This window comes from Delphinus delphis, chromosome 7 (assembly GCF_949987515.2).
Source record: "Delphinus delphis chromosome 7, mDelDel1.2, whole genome shotgun sequence".
In the NCBI taxonomy this organism is placed as follows: Eukaryota; Metazoa; Chordata; class Mammalia; order Artiodactyla; family Delphinidae; genus Delphinus; species Delphinus delphis.
Genome location: NC_082689.1, coordinates 53360237 through 53379692, shown reverse-complemented (window position 1 = coordinate 53379692; position 19456 = coordinate 53360237). Strand labels below are relative to the sequence as shown.

The window sequence follows — 19456 nt, the reverse complement described above, 5'->3', positions numbered from 1 at the left end:
AGGTGTGAAAAATGTCCTAAAACAATTTAGCAGAAAGACATGAAAAATTCAGCCAATTTAAACATTACCACTTATAAGTTAACAGAGTGTTATTTTTCTTTCATTTTAAAATAACCTGATATAATGAATTAATTTTTCCTTCACTTAATGGCTCTTTAAATTAGTATTACAATTGATTGTCTCTTGATTAAACATCATTTTATTTTCAGTTAGGGTTTAACAGATAAATTATCTCTGAATGGTCACAATTAAATCCCTTGCTAGTATGCCAGCATTATACATAAACATAAAATACACCCTTGCCAGAAACATTTCAACGTTTAAAACTAGGTACCATGAAGCACTGACAGAGTATGCTAGATTATAACTGAATTTTGATTCCCACAACACACTTCAGGTCAGTTCACTCTGCCTTGCTCTCCAGGGCTAAATGGAAGGGGACATACCACACACCGGTCAATGGAAAGGATGGAAATGTTTCATCTTCAACACTGGCCCTAATGCTCATCAGATCTTACAAATCCCAAGATAAACCTGGAAGAACATCAAACTCATCTAGGGGAGCTGCTCTTTCTCAAGGTTTCAGTTCCAAAAGCTTCTTCATCAGATGGAAGGTAACAAAGGCAGGCTTTGTTTTTAGAACTCAGTTAATATTTCAGTGTGTTTTCTGCCAGCATCTCATAGATATGCGTGCATAAATATATGCACATTTATAAATACACACACACACACACACACACACACACAATTTGCTCCACTATCTACTGTCATCTAATGTCACCTTGCTTTATTTTTCTCAAACAAATAAAGCCTAGCTCTGAGTATGTGTTTACTAACAGTATTTGTTATTTCACACTCCTTCCTGCCCTGGTCTTACAAAAGCACCAAGAAACTCAGCAAACTTAAGGATAGGCTATGGCTTTCAGTCTGTGTGGTCACCATTGAGATGCTGCTGTCTAAACCCCAAGGACAGGTCAAAAGTAGGTGGCTCCACCCCCTCCATGCCAGTGTAGGCCCTGGAATCTCTAAGTGCCTAGAACATGGTGGTCTCCCTTGTGATATCACTTCCCCTCCATCACATCATCCATCCATCACCCAGAGGTCCCATCACCTCCTAGGATCCCCCATGGGAGTAAGGGTGGGCCCCTGCAACTCTCCTTTCTGCTTTGTAACCCATAACTCTAGGTGGGACCCTCTGGCCTCTTTCACGTCTTGAAACCTCACTCTCTCCCAGGCAATCTAATTTAATGCTCCCTCAGAGGATAAAATCCAAAGGTTCTTTAGTTTTCCTCCTGGAAGGGGGGAATGTAAGATGCTCAGACTTTTCTCAAAAAATAATTTTGGCCTCTTCTTCCTGGGAGAAATGGAAAATAGGAATGCTTTTGTCAACAGCAGCCAGAATTTCTGAGATTCTATTAATACACTATTTTTGCCTGTGTTTACAGACATCTGGATACTCTGCGGTATATTAATTGTACTTTTTTCAAACTAACAATTAGACATATTGCTTCAGGTACCTATCCTGAAAAGGTGTCTAGAGGTTAAAGAAAAATGTACTGAGAATATTTTTTGAAAATGTAACTAGCATATCATTGAAAATAAGTTTATCTCATGTTTCCAGACTTTTCAAACACCCTGCGAGTGTGTATACATGAATATGTATGTGAATGTGTGTGTGTGTGTGTGTGTGTGTGTGTGTGTGTGTGTGTGTGTAGGTATGTTTATACATCACTGAAAATTTTCCACTGATGTATTTTCCTGAGCTGTAAGAGCTATTTTATAAAAGTTTGATATTTTTCTATAAAAGTTACTTAAAGTCTATTTTCCAGCTTACTATGTAGCTTTGGTTTTATAATGAGAATTAGCATACAGAAAATTTTATCAAGATTTTCAAGTTACACAGGGTATTGGCATAATTTTTAATCTCTTCTGACTGTAGCCATTGTCCCTTTCTTATTCTTAAACGTATTTGCATTTTTCTAACTCCTTTCTTATTCCATTGACCAAATGTTTATTTCATTGTTTGATTTTAAACCAGTCTTAGATTCATCAATTCTACTGTGTCTCTGTTTTCTAATATTAAATCCTACATTTTGTCTTTATTATTAATTTATTCTTACTGCTTAATTTCAGTTTGTTGTTTTTCTGTTTCAGGATTTTTTCCCCTCTCTCAGATATCTAGAGTTGAATGTTTCATTCATTTATTTTTAAATTTTACTTTTAAACAATAAAATCTCTTAGGGTTATACAATTATCTATAAATACATTTTTGGCTCAAAGCATAACTCTGATATGCAATTTTCTTTTTTGATTACTTTCTTAAAGTTTGTAGTCGTGTTTTTTATTTTCTCTTTGATCTGGGGATCTGGGGGGAATGTTTGCTTTTTCCTATGAATATTGTAAGTCTGGAAAAGAGTTTTGTGAATTGAGGGGGGTGCTTTATCTAAGATATTAAAACCTTAATGACATGGTTAGCCACAGATAAGTCCCAATTTATTACTCTATGTCTCTTTTCCATATACTAGAAATAACTGCAAAATTTCCTATTTGTGCACTTCAGTTCAATCTATCAAAACCAACAGAAGATTTCAAATGGAAATTTGAGCAAAAGTTCTCTACAAATTTAACTTTTTTTTTTTCTTTTTTTTTTTTTACTTTTTTTACTCAAAGTACTTATTGAATGAAAGACTGTTCATCTTTACAGGAAGTTCCTGCATGGCACTGTAACTGGTGAGTGGACCCAACTCCAGATTGTCAGAGCATAGCATTCTCTCTTCCTCAGGCACTCACTCCTTCTCTTTTCATCTATCTGCACCACTTTTTAAGTAATGACCACAGACTGAGCCATATGGGGTAATTAATAAGATCCTCATGATTAAAATTCTTTAATGCCACTTAATATTAGAAATGTTCATGTTAGTCATTTAAAATATCCTGCTAGACATTTGGGTTTCCTCCAACAAAGGAAGAATGAGGCATTCAGGAGGGTGGGAACAGGGTAGGGGCTGCTGAGAAAATAAGTAAAGGCTCTAATTCAGTGGTCAGTTACTTTTACATCCGATACCCCTTGACTTAAAAACCACACTAAAAACAATACTCTTGTTAAAGGACTTCTACTTTTTGTGAGAACACTTCACAGTTTCACATACGATTGATTTTTCAGACCTCTGACACAGATCAAAATAAGAAGCAATTTTAAGATGTCATTCCTTATCTAGGAATTTTATTAAGATGTACTTTACTTGAGATAGGCTAAATGACAACTTGATTTCCCCCTTGGTACGTGTCAGATAAACTAGCCTTCTCAGTTCAGCATTGACTATAGTTCTCATAGAATATGATTAATGATATATTCCAAGCGGAAGTCCCCAAGGAAAACATCTTCTCTTAATTCTTACTATCCTAATGAAATGCTATAGTTCATAATTCATTAATCTGACTGGAGTGACAAAATAGGCTGCAAGGAGAAAATGTGCCTCTATCATGTCCAAAGAGATGAAGCTGAGATAATTCATCACTGAAAACATATGCTTAAAATTCACTATGTTCTGCTGAATAATACAAGGTTTCCTATAAAAAAGGAACAGCATCACACATATTAAGTTCCACTTTTTGAGGAAAATGGTCCCCTCCAAAGAAGCCTATAAGATTCTTATTAAGTAATTAATATTCTGGGTTTCCATGAAAGAAAATTTCCTACACAATGGATTTCTAAAATGCATATTATACTGAGGTAATGAGTTTAATAAATGTCTACTGAGCACAGGGATTCACGAAGGACAGTGGGGAAGGATAGGTTATTAGGCTTTTGTCCTCCTCCACATTTCTTATGTCCCCTCTTCAAAGAGGATTGCCTGCCACTCCTATTAACCATATATTTTCCAAGTGTGAGGCCATTCCATGGTTTACAGTTACTCAATTAATGAAGCTTAGTACATCACTTTATTCAAAACTAGCTTTTCAATAAAGGCAACAGACTAACATGTAAAACCAATTTCTTTTGTCAAAGTACGTTAAAGTTCAAAAATAGCATAAAGATAATAATGATGGAAATCTCAATATTCTGTCTGATTCAGTGTAATTCTAATTAGCAGCAGCAGTAACACGGACCTTGGTGGAGTCCTGCACTCACGGAAGATGCCATTCTTAAGCCATGAAGGATATTTGTGTTCTGAATGTCTTTCTACCTACTGAACCCAAATCTCCTAGATTTTTGAACTTTAATCTGTAACTGAAGCTGGCATGTGAATACCATATGGCTATAAAGATAGAAAGGAGTGCTAGACACCTTCTTCTGAAGTGAAAGGCCAAAGACCCCAAATCATTAAGTCTTTAAAAATCGGTTCATTGGAATACCTTTTCCATTCTCAAGAATTATTCTCTTGCACACAAAAATGAACACATCAAAACAGGAATTCTAGGCTTATGGGAGTAAGCCGTCCATTACCTATAAAGTGTGATACCAGTCTTGGGTTTTTGGTAAAAAAATTTCTGAAAAAAAGGACCATGAAGTTTCTAAAGTTCTGTTAGTGGTTACATAACGTTGGAAGTTGCGAGCGAAAAAAGCAGGTTCTAGCCTGTATATGGAAAATTTCCTCTACAGATGGATTCTCTCCATTTGGGAAGGAAAAAAAAAAAAGCAATAAAAATAATCTAGTGTTCAAGAGCTCAAAATTCACATCGAGTCAAAAGATAACTTTGCACTGGTCATAAAGTCCTAGCCAAAGAAGTATTCCATTTACTAACCTTGATTCCATAAGAGAGATAAAGTAGTTGAGGTAACAAGAGTAAGACCCATTCTTCTGCCTGGATCTTGTCCCACACAAATCAAATTCTTCAGTTACCATAAAATACTGGATACAATTGCAATGCTCCACTACACAGCTGCAGTGCAAGTCTCATAAATAGGTGAATTTTAATTATAGATAAAAAGATGAGGGTACGTGCTATGACTAGACAAATTTCCTTTTATATCTGGCTATCTTGTCTAGGCTACCCAAGGCCACAAAGCTGCGTTCATTTTTTTTTTTTTTTTTTTTTTTTTTTTTGCGTTACTAGGGCCTCTCACTGTTGTGGCCTCTCCTGTTGTGGAGCACAGGCTCTGGAAGCGCAAGCTCAGCGGCCATGGCTCACGGGCCCAGCCACTCCGCGGCATGTGGGATCTTCCTGGACTGGGGCACGAACTCGTGTCCCCTGCATTGGCAGGTGGACTCTCAACCACTGTGCCACCAGGGAAGCCCACTGAGTTCATTTTTAACTACTTCTTAGCTTTTTGTCAAAATTTGGTTCACTATCAAGTGTGTCTATAACATTTTTCTTACACTCCTTTCTCTCTGGTCCCATTGTTTCTCTTTGTACAGAAGCATCCTGACTTGGGCAGTTTTCCTTGCATTTTTTATTCTTCATCCTGTCTCTACTTCCCTAACCCAATACCCAGACGCGAAGACCTTCCTATATCAATCATAGAAATAGCATGCCATTCCTCTTTTCAAATAATGGTCCTGAAATATTTGCAAATTAAATGGTTTGCAATTATTTTTAAATCTAGTGTTAGTTAGGAAGTCTTTGGTTGCAAGTAAGTGAAACTCCAACTCAAATCTTAACCAATAAAAGCTATTAATAAAAGTTACTGCAACAAGAGTTACTTTGTAAAAAGCAGGAAAAGTTCTAGTTTCATGTAACCAAAAACTCCAGTGACAGAGTTTGGCTTGATTCAGCAGTTGAACAATGTCACCAATACTATGTTTATATCAACACTTTAGGGTGTTGTATTCACCCTAAGGCTTGATCTGATCTTCAGATGATCTGCAGTACTTCATAAAGCTACAGTTTCAATTACTTCCAGTAGGAAAGTCAGTCTGTTTCCCCTGTAGCTCAATTAAAATGCCAGTATCCTGTCCAATTGCACATGTCTGGACTATGTGACTGCCACTAATAATAATAATAAGGCTAAAGGGATGGGAAACACTGATTGTTTGTGCCAATCAGAGCCCTTCTGGAGCTGAAGTAGAGGTCTATGTTACCCAAACTTCATGGTTAGGAAATTTGGGGCACTGTATTTGGAAGAGAGATGGGATACCTGGGAGTCAACCAACAAATGTTGATTATAAAATTAAATCCTTAATATTTATCAAGTTGTTATTCTTTTGCACTTTCTATTCCTTATAATATCCCACACAGAATAGTATGGCCGTCTCTAAGCAGTAGGTGCAATAGGAATAATGATATTAGTGAAACACAAACATACAGAGAATAAATGCTGAATACCTGCTTGCTAAACTAACTTAATACATTTGGGAATCACAAGGTGAGAAGAAAATATAATTTATGGATCAAATTTAAGCAAAAGACATTTAGAGAACTGACTGTGACCACAGACCTATATTTTGCTTTTCATTATTGCTTTTATTTTTGTTTTTTTCACTTCTAACGAACCATACATTTTGAATCACATTTGGAAAGGACATTTAGTTCTCTATTATTTTAATTGTGATTTTATAATTTTATTGGAGGATAAAAATAAAAGTTAAAAATATGACTTTTAAGTAGGGTGGTCATCCGTGCTGGTTTATACCCAGAAGATTCCTGGTTTACGCCTTTTCCCTGGGTAACTATTAATAATACCTACTTTTACCCTCCAGAGAGTCCTGCTCTAGACAATAAATTATATAGTCAGGTTAATTTTAAATAAATGTCAAACATCTATATTATATTCTAAAAGAAATTTGGGACAAGAGAACTACCTAATCAAATAATAATAAAGTTAAGTAGGCATACTCTTTGTGTGAGTTTAAAAAAAAAAAAAGAGGAGTTCAATTTATCATGTAAGAAATATAGCACCAGCATCATGGTTAAAGTCTGAAAGGAAACTCATTTGAAGCCACAACTGTTGTGCTTTAGGGATCTGGATTAAAACTCATCATTAACTTTCTGTTAATACTCTTCCCTGGACCAATCAGTGGTCATATGGTGTTTACAGACCCTGGACACTGAGCTGACTTGAATGGCCTTTGTATTGCAATACAATCAGATTATGTCTAATCTAAATGCTGTGTGTCCTTTATAGGACAGACAAATCCTAATCCACCATTTACAAAAGCAAAGCCCATCCAGTCTCTGATGGCTATCTATTCATTTTTTTCCTCTTTTTTTTAAAAATTTTGAACTGACAGAAATTAAAATAAATTTTAAATTCACTAGTCTAAATTAGTCAAAATATAAGTATTTGGAAGCTTTGAGCTGTAGTTAAAGCACTTTTTTGATAGTCTAACATATGTTATTACAAAAGCACAATTCTTTTCCTTCTAAAGAACACAGATTAACAAAATAAACTACCCCCATTATTCTAAAACAATAAGGAAAGCTTAAAAAGCATCTCATCTCCTCTTTTCTAGATCACTTGAGAGTTTATCTTGAGGCTCAGATTAGTTAGCTATACTTTACCAGTTAATCAGCAATGATGTTTTAAAGCAAAAGTCCCTACAAGATGACTCACCAAACCATTCTGAAATGAGCCTTTCTGCCTTTTGCCATTTCATTACACTGTAATCAAGTCCTGCTTCCCCATGAGCCTTTTAAGATTCAGTGCCATTTTCAAGGAAGTGCAGGGAAGCGGGGGGGGGGGGGGGGGGGGGGGGGGGGGGGGTGGGGGGGCGGGGTGGGAATAAAGTGTGGTTGAAGGCAACACTCCCTCCCCTCCTTAACTCATGGCCAGCCCAACTTTCTTCTCTTTCACTGCCATCCCCTTCCTCCCAGGATCCTAGAATTCACTGTCAATATCCTGATGCCATCTCTTCCCTCAGCTGTGCAGGCTTCAGTGAGACTAAATTTGGGGGATGTTCCTTTCTAAATTTTACATTGTCTCTGTGAGTCACATGACCTGGAAATGAGAGTCTAAAGTTAGAAGAGGGTAGGTAGATAAAGACGTAATTGAAGTACAAAAAACAGCTATCCAAAAGGTAGCTACCAACCTTCACATATGACAGTTTGGAGTTTGGAATTGTCTTACAGGAATAGAGTTCAATGTTTGAATGAATACGGGAGAAATTTTTCCAAAGGCATTAGGAAGGGAAAGAGTGTTTCCACAAAGACGGATAGCACACTGTTTCTTAATGCAACTCTGTGAAACCACAAATAAAACAACAAAACAAGCAGGGACTTTGATGTGCATATGGATTTTCTTCAGGGATGGATGTGGAAGACAAGCTTGTTAACAACAACGAAAAGATGGCATTTCAACTCTAACTTGATGATTGATTTCACTCCTGCTAAAATGCTCAGACATCCTTTCCCCAGCCCCATCCATCTCTATGAAGCAATGAGTTCTACTGAAAGCTCTGCTGAAAAGCAAAAATGTTCCTGAGAGGTACCTTTAAAATATGCAGCACTCTTCCTTAAAGCAGGGGGTCAGATGCAAAATATTTCTCCACAATGCAAACAACAGATCTGTATCTAAAATAAGCTGGTGGTTTTGTTTTGTTTTTTTAGTTCGCTTTATAAATTATCGAGAATAAAATCCCTGCCTAGATTCCTCTCGCTGCCTAGCACCTACCCACAAAATATATGCTAAAAATAAATATTGGGCTTCCCCGGTGGCGCAGCGGTTGAGAATCTGCCTGCTAATGCAGGGGACACGGGTTCGAGCCCTGGTCTGGGAGGATCCCACATGCCGCAGAGCAACTGGGCCCGTGAGCCACAGCTGCTGAGCCTGCGCGTCTGGAGCCCGTGCTCCGCAACAGGAGAGGCCGCGATAGTGAGAGGCCCGCGCACCGCGATGAAGAGTGTCCCCCGCTTGCCACACCTAGAGGAAGCCCTCGCACAGAAACGAAGACCCAACACAGCAAAAATAAATTAATTAATTAATAAACTCCTATCCCCAATATCTTCTTTAAATAAATAAATATTAACTGCTCTTGTATCTATAAACAATGTAATAAGAAAGGTAAATTTGAAGCTAAAAATTCAGAAGGCACATATCAAAGACAAATTTAGTTGACTTCTGGTTTATGCATCAATTCAAAACATTCAAATCCTTCATCCATTCAACACTTAAGTTCCCACCATGTTCTATGTACTACAGTAGACAAGACAAACTGGAAACTCATCCTACCTTTATTGCTATTAAAACCTAACAGAGAGACATATAATTAAGGTGATAAAATGATACAGTATACTATAAGGGACTGATAAATGCTTCAAGCTGCCTTCAATTTACTAACAGCCTGTTAGATTGGCCTGTTTTTAAACTTCCTAAAAGTGAAATTATGCAATATTTTTTCTTTTGTGAGTTTTGTCCATTTTGTTGTGTGTATTTATAAACCATTCATTTCCATTTACCAATGGTATTCTATTATACAAATACATCACAGTTTATTTATCTAGTCTACTATAAATTGACATTTGAGTACTCTCCAGTTGCCTCTATTACAAATTATGCTGCTATAAACACCCTGTGTATTGGGGACACAGGTATACATTCTTGTGGAATTGCCAGGTCTGCCTTCTTTACTTATTGTTTGTAACATTGATACTTTCAAACAGAGCAAATTTAAGATAGGAATATGTAGGAAATCACAAGAGAACAAAAGGGGTAAAAATATATCCTATAAAGAACAGCTGGACCAAAATGTAAACACTGTTTATTAAATTGATTATTAATTCTTTCACCATGAGTCCACCGGATCACATATAATTTAGGAAAATGGCCTTCTTTCTGGAAACTCTTTATTGAAAGTACAACATGAACCTATTTCTGCTTTGCAGTTTGATTAAGCAAAATTTTAAAAAGAATAAACCCTTTATTCAATTTTATATTTCAGATCATTTGCTTCAACATTAAACAAACCATCATACTGTGAGTGGCTACATTAATGCTAAAAAGAATGTACCAAGAGAACCTAAAAGGAAACATTTGGAGAAGAAATGGCTCTTGGTTTTCATGAAGTTTGAGTTTAAAAACTACAAGTCGCTTCAAGAAGAACTTTAAAACCTTTCCTTTAAACAGGCCTACATAACCAAATCACTGGCAACTGTATTTCTGAAAATATTTCACAAGACTCGCATAATTTGAAATATATGGGGTTTATGGATTGTCTGGGCTCCGTGCCTGGAATTTCTCCCAGCGATCATCTCACGTTTTTATTCCTAGGATCAATAACGTCAGCAGATGTTAAGACTTGTTAGCCAAGTACAGTGATTTAAAAGGAAAGAGAGAAAGAGGAAAGGAGGGGGATGGAGGGAGGAAGGGAAGGACAGAGAGACAGGGAGGGAGGAAGGAAGGAAGGAAGGGAGAGAGAGAGGGAGGGAGGGAGAGAGAGAGGGAGGGAGGGAGGGAGGGAAGGTGGAAGGGAGGGAGGTAAGCATTTCAATAATCCCCCAAACCAGTAACTCAAAGGATAGATTTTTTTTATAAAAAGAAGTTGTAAAAGAGTGGAAGCACTTGAACAGTAACTGTACAAAACATTCTACTGAATAACTAGGTTTTAGTTAAGAAATACAACCAGCTCTAAACCATATGCACCATTCCACAGTCCTTCTAAATCATCCTAAAATATAAGAGACCAGATATCAAAACGCTTCATTGATAAACAATTCTATATTGCTGATAATATTTCTCCAGATAGGTGAAGAGACTTCATTCACTGAAAAGGAATTAAATATTCTTTCAGGTCTTCAGTGATTAAAATATCTTTCTCAGGAATAATGTTACTTCACTTACCAGAGAAAAATTTAATGAACTAACAACTGGAAATCCACATGGAAAAAATAAATCTAGATACCACCCTTTCACAAAAATTAACTCAAAATGGATCATAGACATAACTAAAACACAAAACTATGAGACTTCTAGAAGATAACATAGGAGAAAATCTCAGTGATCTTGGATTTGGCAGTTAGTTTTTAGATGTAGCACCAAAAGCATGATCCATGAAAAAAAAAATTGATACGTAGAACTTCATTGAAATGAAAAAAACTTCTGTTCTGTGAAAACACTGTGAAGAGAATAAAAAGCAAGGCACAGACTGGCAGAAAATATTTGCAAAACATATCTGATAAAGAACTTGTATCTAAAATGTGCAAAGAACTCTCTCAAAACTCAACAATAAGAAAAGAAACAACCCAATTAAAAAAGGGGAAAAGATCTGAATAGACACCTCAACCAAGAAGATATACAGATGGTAAATAAGCATATGAAATGATGCTCCACGGTATGTCATCAGGGAATTGCAAATTAAAACAACAAGATACCACTACACACCTATTAGAATGGCCAAAATCTGGAACGCTGACAACACCAAACGCTGCTGAGGATGTGGAGCAACAGGAACTCTCATTCACTGCTGGTAGGAATATAAGATGGTGCAGCAATATAAGATGGTGCAGAAATATAAGATGGTGCAGCAATATAAGATGGTGCAGAAACACAGGCAGTTTCTTACAAAGCTAAACATACGCTTACCATATGATCCAGCAACCGTGCTCCTAGGTGTTTGCCCACATAAGCTGAAAACTTATGTTCACCCCAAAACGTGCACACAAATGATCACAGCAGCTTTATTCATAACTGCCAAAACTTGGAAGCAAATAATATGTCTTTCAATTGGTGAATGGATAAAGAAGCTGTGGAATAGCCATACAATGGAATATTATTCAGCAATAAAGAGAAATGAGATATTAAGCCACAAAAAGACATGGAAGAATTTTAAATGAATATTGTTAAGTGAAAAAAGGCAGTCTGAAAAGGCCACATACTCTATGATTCCAACTATATGACATTCTAGAAAAGGCAAAACTATGGAGACAGTAAAAGATCATTGGCTTTCAGTGGTTGGGAAGGGGAGGCAGAGAGAAATAAAGTGGTAGAGCAGAGTTTTAGGTCAGTGAAACTATTATGTATGATATGGTAAAGGTGGATAACAATATGCATTTGGCAAAACCCATAGAATAGTACAGCATAAAGAGTCAACCTTAAAGTAAACTATGGACTTCAGTTAATAATAATGTATCAACATTGGTTCGTCAATTTTAAGCAGTATACCACACCAATGCAAGATGTTAAGAATGGGGAAATTAAGGGGTGAAACAGAGGATGTATAGGGAACTCTGTACTTTCTCCTTAATTTTTCTGTAAGCCTAAAACTACTCTAAAAAATAGTCTGTTAATAGAAAAAATTAAATGAACTGATTGGAACTTTAATGCAGTTAAAATATCTGAAAATATACTATAATATGATGAAATAGAAAACAAAAGAAATTGCACTTGAATCCTGAACTTAAGATGCCTGGTCTATACAGACTTTCTTTTCCAGGCAGTATCAATAGTAATAATAATAATAATAACAATAATGATGATGATGGTGGTGGTGGTGGTGGTGGTGGATCAGTTACTGTGCATTTACAGAGTGCCAGGCACTATGCTATAGATTTTACGCATTTTCTAATTTAATCCTCTCATAACCTTATGAGATATGTACTGTTACCCTTGCTTTTCAAACGAGGAAATAGGAACTTTCCCAATTCACATAGCTAGTAAATGGTGAGCAGGTATACACCCCACTATGCACTCTTAACCACAGTGGTGCTACTTTACATTTTACTGCAAAGGGAAGATCCAATAAAATTACATGAACGTGTCCCTAGGATTGCAAATTTATCAGATTAGGTCATTTGGAAAAAAAAAAAAAAGCAGGGTAAAAAATGGGCTTATCTAAATTATGTTTTTTTAAAAAAAAATCTATCTGTGACCTACATATACTTTACTATACTTGCATAAAATGAAACTATAATCTCTACTTTTCTCCAAGTAGCCTTCCTTGCAAGCAGAGAGCAATGCTTTCATGGCCCAGAAATTTGCTCAAATGTTCCTTCCAAGAGAAAAAGAGAGGTCAGTTCAGTTACAGCAAGTAATAGGCGTGCGGGCCAAGGGGGCAAGCCCTGGGCCAGGAGGGAGGAGACCCGTGTTGTGGTCCAAGCCCTGCCACTCCTGTGCCCAGCACATCTGTCTCTTGGGAACTGGACTTAAATAAACTGATAAAATCTCTAGGTGCCTTCTAGTTCTCTGATTGGTGCATGTGTGACCTTGAAGATGATTAATTCTTCTGATGGAGGAAAACAACTCAGTTATAAGGCATGAAGAAATTATGATAGAGTGTGGAGTTTCATTTCCATTTAGGCAAGACTGCCTTATGGGCCTGAGGCATCCAGTGGTGGGTCTGAGGTCCTGCGGCAGAGACTCTTGCCACAGACAAGTCTCAGAGGAACAGAATAGTCAGATTAATTATACTGTGTCAGTATTAAGAAGATGAGTTCCAGTTGGTGTCTCAAGGGATTCTGGATAACCAGGGCCCTGTGCAAAACTGAAAAAAAAAAAACCCAAAAAATCTGGCCTGTGCTATGTTTACAGAGGAATCTCCCTCCTCCAATCAACGACCTCCACCCTCCACTGCCTACTCCCTCCCCCTTCCCTTCCACACCTCACCGGGCATTCCTCCCAGGATGTCCCTTGAAGTTCCCTATGTGCTACAAAATATTCACCTCTTCCTTTAAAAATGCAGTCTCCCTGCAGCTCCTCTAGGATTTAGAAGGGAAGCAAACAGATTAAAATGAATCAGACTACAGTATAAATGGCTGAAAGGAGCTTAACCCTTCCAGGGTCAGTATATGCATCTTTAAAATGTTAATATACAAAAACCTTTCAAAAGTGGAATTTGGATAAGTAAGAGGAAGTTTTGTGGGCTTTAAAAAATGGATTAATTTTTAGGAAAGGAAATCACACTATTTTAGGACATCCTGCCTTTATTACCCATTCGACCTTAGCCTAGCAAATCAGAAAAACAAAGCCAGACACCAAGCAACCCACCACTCTACTTCTGAAAGATTGCTAATCCAAATCCACACCACTCTGCAAGACGCCAGGGTCTATATGTTCTGTATACTAACATTTAAGTTGCTAGCCTAAATTGTCAAGTATACATTTTATGATAATCACCATATTCTACACTAATAGTCAAAGCGTCTACGAATTACAGATGTGCTTAGAAAAAATATTCAAGACGTAACTGCAGTTAATTTTTGCTGCATGAGTAAACAAACCATGCCAAGAGCAGAAGTGATTTTGCTGACATTACTGTTAATAAGACACATTTTATTCAGCCGAAATTTCTCTGGTTTGGGCCCAAAATAACAATGTTATATAAAAAGTTTTTCTAAGTTATTATATGGCTTCTCTGAAGTCTATACAACCCATTATTGCACATTTCGCTAAGTATATCACCCTGGACACATTGAAACATATATGTATATGTACAGGTATGTACATATATATTAAACAGTTAGATGCTTTGTGCAATTTTCATATATTTAGATGCAACTGAACATTTGTCTACCCTTTTCACTTTTTCAGTCTTTTGTTTCCCCAAATGTGCCCATATTTTGACTACCTCAGGAGAATACAAAGGAAAATCATGTAAATAGAATGATCTTTTTCTTTTTCTTTGAAACTATTTCAGTTTCAAATGAAAAGCACTGATCTATAGAAGATGACTACCTAAAAAAACAATGAAAACACACAGTATTTTCTCTCTCTCACACACACACACACAGTATCCTGCTAAAAAATAGTATAAAATTCTCAGGTATAAAGTTAAAAGATTAGCAATTAGAGGGGAAAGTATTAATGCTAGAATCAAAACAAGAAGAAGAATTATTATTTTCATGGTCCTTTAAAGTTCTACGAGTGTACTGATACCCATTATGCCATGTTGATGAAGCTGCCTTATTTACTAATGGTTAGTACCTACCCTGCTATCTCATTAAAGCTTAAAGTTAAAGATGACTAATGGTGTTTTTAAAGCTTGGAGGTACTGAATATATCTTTTTATACAGTTTTGACTTTTAAACCATGTTAATGTTTTACACATTAATAAGTTAAATTTGAATAAGAAAGGATGGAGTAAACTAAATTTGATTCAAACAGAAACAAATAAACCTAATTGTATGTCAAACAGACAACATAATGATACAGAAGAAAGGAGGTAACTTTTGAATGTAGTACATGACTTTACTTCCTCAATGAAATATATTCTAAGGACAAAAGAAGAGTGGAGTGGTCTTGAACCTAATGAGTTTATTGTTGGTACTGGGATTGGTGTAGCAATTCTAAAATTGGCGGAGTGGGTACTGCAACCACGTATTAGTAAATATTGACATATTGATGTTGTTGGGAACCAGAGTTTTCTCTGTGGGAGAAAGGAGATACAGATACAGAATGGGAAAAGGAGAAAAAATGCTGTCATGTTGGACTGGAATTAAAGGTATTAGTAAGAACTTATGATTCTGTGTGTGTGTGTGTGTGTGTGTATGTATTTATTAGCCCTGTCGACTGAATGGTTCTAGAAGCAAAGACACCCTCACTCTGAAAGCAATGCTACCCTGGTAGCAATAAACATCTAGTTCCAAGATGCTGGTTTCTAAATACCATTCTCCACCAAAATAAACCAGGACATTTGGGAGAAATCACTTTTTCTTGGTCTAGGGAAGAAAAAGTATAAAGTAAGCCTGAAACCTCTTACTATGCTGGAGAAAAAGGAAGTGCTCAAAAACTGATCAAAAATTACAGCTTGAAGGAGCTCTCACTAGTCAAATTTGGGACAATTATAGCATCAAGATGTACAATGACAGGAATAGATTATAGCATAATAAATTTTTTAAAAAAATCCTTGAGTCCATACCGATTTTTTAAAAGGGGGTAGGAGGAGGAAAAGTAAGCCATTAGTTGGCTTACTTACAGAAGTAAGCCAACTAATGACTATAGAAGTAACAAGAGAAATAGAAAGTCATCGTCTTCACAACCGCCATAGTAATAACAGGTTCTGGAAAGATGCATCTGTAGTTACTAATATAATTAGATGAAAGGCTATTAGGAAACAAGATATTCACGAGTCTCAAAGTATCTCCCCACAGACTATTTATCGATTGCAAAGGGGAAAAGATACCTTTACAATGGGGAAATCTGGCAGATACACCTTTACCAGTGATCGAGTTTAAGGTCATCAACATTAGGACAAACCAACATAATGAGCCACCTGATACACACCTATGGAGCATTCTTGACAAATATATTTAACCTAAATCTAATTATGAGGAAACATTAGAAAAATCCAAATTGAGAGAGATTCTGAAGAACTGGCTCATACTCTTCAAAAATATCAATACCGTGAAAAAAAAAAAAAAGGCGGCTACAGGGACTGTTCTGAATTAGAGGAGACAAAAGAAATATGACTATCAAAAAATCAGCCATACAAGCCATGATTGGAGCAATCTGGAAATTTTCAATATAGGCTGCATAGTAGATAAAAGTATTATACTGTTAAATTTCCTGGCCATGATCAGATAGATGCGGAAGTATTTAAGTTCACGGTGAAAATCATAACGTCTGCAACTAACATTGAAATGCTTTAGCAAAACAAAACAAAACCAGGTGTATACATAGAGAGAAAGGAGATAAAGCAAAGGTGGGAAATTATTGCCAATTGGTGACTCTACAGGAGGAGTTTTGCAACTTTCTGTATATTTGTAATTTTTCTAAATGAAAAATTGTTGGGGGAGGGTGGGAACCCTTGAGGTAATTAATGGGACACTTTTATACATGTTTTGGCCCCAGAACTCTATACTCCCTGTTATTCAGGTAGGGCCACGACCTCACGGGGTATGTAGAAATTAAACAGGTGCACCACAGTGCCCGTGCTGGTGGGTAAGGGGGGGCTGGGAGAACCTCAGGAAAAGCCTTTGGAGTGTGGCACTTGCTGGAACACAGATCCTTCCTTACTGTGGCCTGCAAGGCCCTGTACTATTTGCCCCCTTCAGTTCTCAACTACTACCTCTCCTGCCCATATACGTATTTCTCATCCCTACTTTCCTTTTTTATTCCTCATGACCTTCAAGCTCCCTCCTCCTTGAACTTGTGTTCTCTGTGCCCTCTGCTCGGGAAGCTCTGCCTCCAGATGCTTGTACATTGCAAACTTCACATCATGTAGGTCGTGGCTGGAGTGTCCTTCGCGACACCAGCAGCTCTAGAGTGACCCCTCACTCCCTGCACACTCTCTGAGAGCATCTTGTTTAAAGTTGTTCTTCATGCACTCACTCCGTGGCACAAATCAGAAATCATCATATTTATGCATTTGTTTATTAGTTTGTTATCCGTCCTCCCATGAAGGGGCCTTGGCTCTCTTGGCCACTGCCAACCCAGTGCCTCAATCGGTACCTAATGTACTCCATAAACACTTATGGACTGATGGTGCTAAAACACTGCACAACCCTGTGGATTAAATGCTGTATTGCTTTCCCCGAATATTTACATTTAGAGCAATAAAATAAAAATGCAAAATAAGGGAGTTTGAGTCGATAGCCTCTCTCTTGTTTCTCTTTAGACTATTCCAAGATACCTGAATCAATGCTCTCGTGTTTTCTAATGAAACAGAAGTATATTTGCAAACAATCACATATCATAGCAAACTGGATCTTCCTGTCCTTGTGGCGATAAATGAACAGGGGATGCAACTCTGCTTTGTTTGCCCCTAGCATTCCAGTCACCAGCCGGAGGAAAGCATTAAACAATCGAAGGTGGGAACCTATTCTGCCTTTCCACTTCATTAAATCATACATCATTTTTACATGTGAGCTGCCAGGCTATAAATCATGTAAGACAGAATGAGAGCATTTATTAAAGGGTCAGCTGAGCATATAATTTTGAATTCCTAGGCATCCAAAAACTGAGATTGACAATAAATATGATAAAACCCAGAATCATTTGCTAACTAATAAAGCAAGGATTTTCAACCCGCCAACTTGCTAAGCCACATTTTCATATTTAAAAGAATCTATATTGAATATAATTCTTATATGGTAATGAACTTCAGTCATTTATCCAGAGTACTTCCTTAAAATATACTTAGATTTTAATTTTTTTTTTTTTTTTGGTAAGGATTACAAGGTTAAAAAAATACCAGTGAATAGTGTTCTCATTTCAGATTGAAGTTCACTCTTGAGATAGGTATTTACACAACATCTTTCCTCCAAAGTATGTCCAGGAAAGCAGGTTAGTAGAAAGAAAATCCATTTGTCAAGAGGGAAAATGAAAATGGAGTTAGACCACGATGGCCAAGGTCACTAAACAAATCAGTAACTGTTCTGAGAGCAGAACCTGAAGAGACAGATGACTCACAGTGGTTTTCCCTCCTCCAAATACACTGTTTCATCTAAAAGGTATTTTGAGGGTATTCAAGTTTATGTATTTTACATTTGCATTCCTCACAACAAAGAGCTTTCATATTAGAAAAAAACTCACTATCTTACTTAGACACTATAATAAATATCAAAACTATTTTCCTACTTTTAAATATCTTTATGGTTATAAAATAAGGCTTGAGATCTAACACACTGAGACAGCACAGTCAGGTATAAATACTAGGTTACAGTTTTAAAAGAAGAAAGGTGCTAACTTTCTATCATTACTGTACTTTAATAATCTAAAAAGTAGGGTGCTTTTTCAGAGTCTTGCATTATGATTAGGATTTTATCAACTTTAAGTCTACTTCAGAATTACAGCTAAAGAAACTAAAATATTAAATGTTAAATATACCCACAGTTTATTTACTAATTGCTTAAAAATATAAATCTCCAATATTTCCTGTTCAAGTCTCAGGGTAGAAAAGAATGTTTCCCACGAGGTGGAAATTAGTGAGTTATACAGATCAAGGTTCCAAAGCTGTGCCTGTTTTTAAATCCTCTTTCTAAATAACATGATACACATTTCTCTCTGTGATCAAGTATAGGAGGCACAGAAAAACAAAACAAAACAAAACATAGCTTGGACAACATATTCAAAAGATTGCTTGGATCTTTTCTAACCTTATGTCCCCGCATGAACCACTGACTACAACAACACTGGTATTTCAGTATGTACAAAACAAGAAAAACTTCACAGCAAATCCTGCCTGGACAATAGATTTATCTTTTTTACCTCTCATACCAAAGTCTTCATGCACATGGAGTACCTCACTTCTGATCACGTGGAAAGTGGGGTAATTATCCTTTGCTACACCTCACCCCAGCATCGCTGTTATAATTCATAGGGTTCCATTCCCTCTGCAATTCCACAGGAAATGCTTATTGCATTGCCATTTCCAAAAGAAGATTCCTCAGGAAAAGGAAAGCACATGCTTTTATGGGATGTTAAGCTATATATAGATAGATGTATAAATATCTGTATGGCTAGATCTACAAGCAAAAAATAGTGAACAAGAATACTGGAAGCCTCATGACATCCCTAGTCTGTCATATTTGAGCACTATACACTCTTCCCTAACAAAGAATCAGTAATTTGAAATTTTTTTCATGGCCAGAATCATGGAAGGTGAAATTAACTTATATAAACCTACCTTTAAAGTGTATGTGTGTG

The 19456-nt window shown here is 36.7% G+C and overlaps 1 protein-coding gene across 1 annotated transcript in view; it reads right to left on the bottom strand.

The window, feature by feature from the left end:
* Positions 1–19111, bottom strand: part of ZNF385B (zinc finger protein 385B) — a 389990-nt gene extending 370879 nt beyond the window's left edge. Inside the window, exon 1 of the mRNA XM_060016502.1 lies at positions 19019–19111. The gene's annotated coding sequence lies outside the window, so the exon portion shown is untranslated. The remainder of the gene's footprint in view (positions 1–19018) is intronic.
* Positions 19112–19456: the final 345 nt, after the last annotated feature.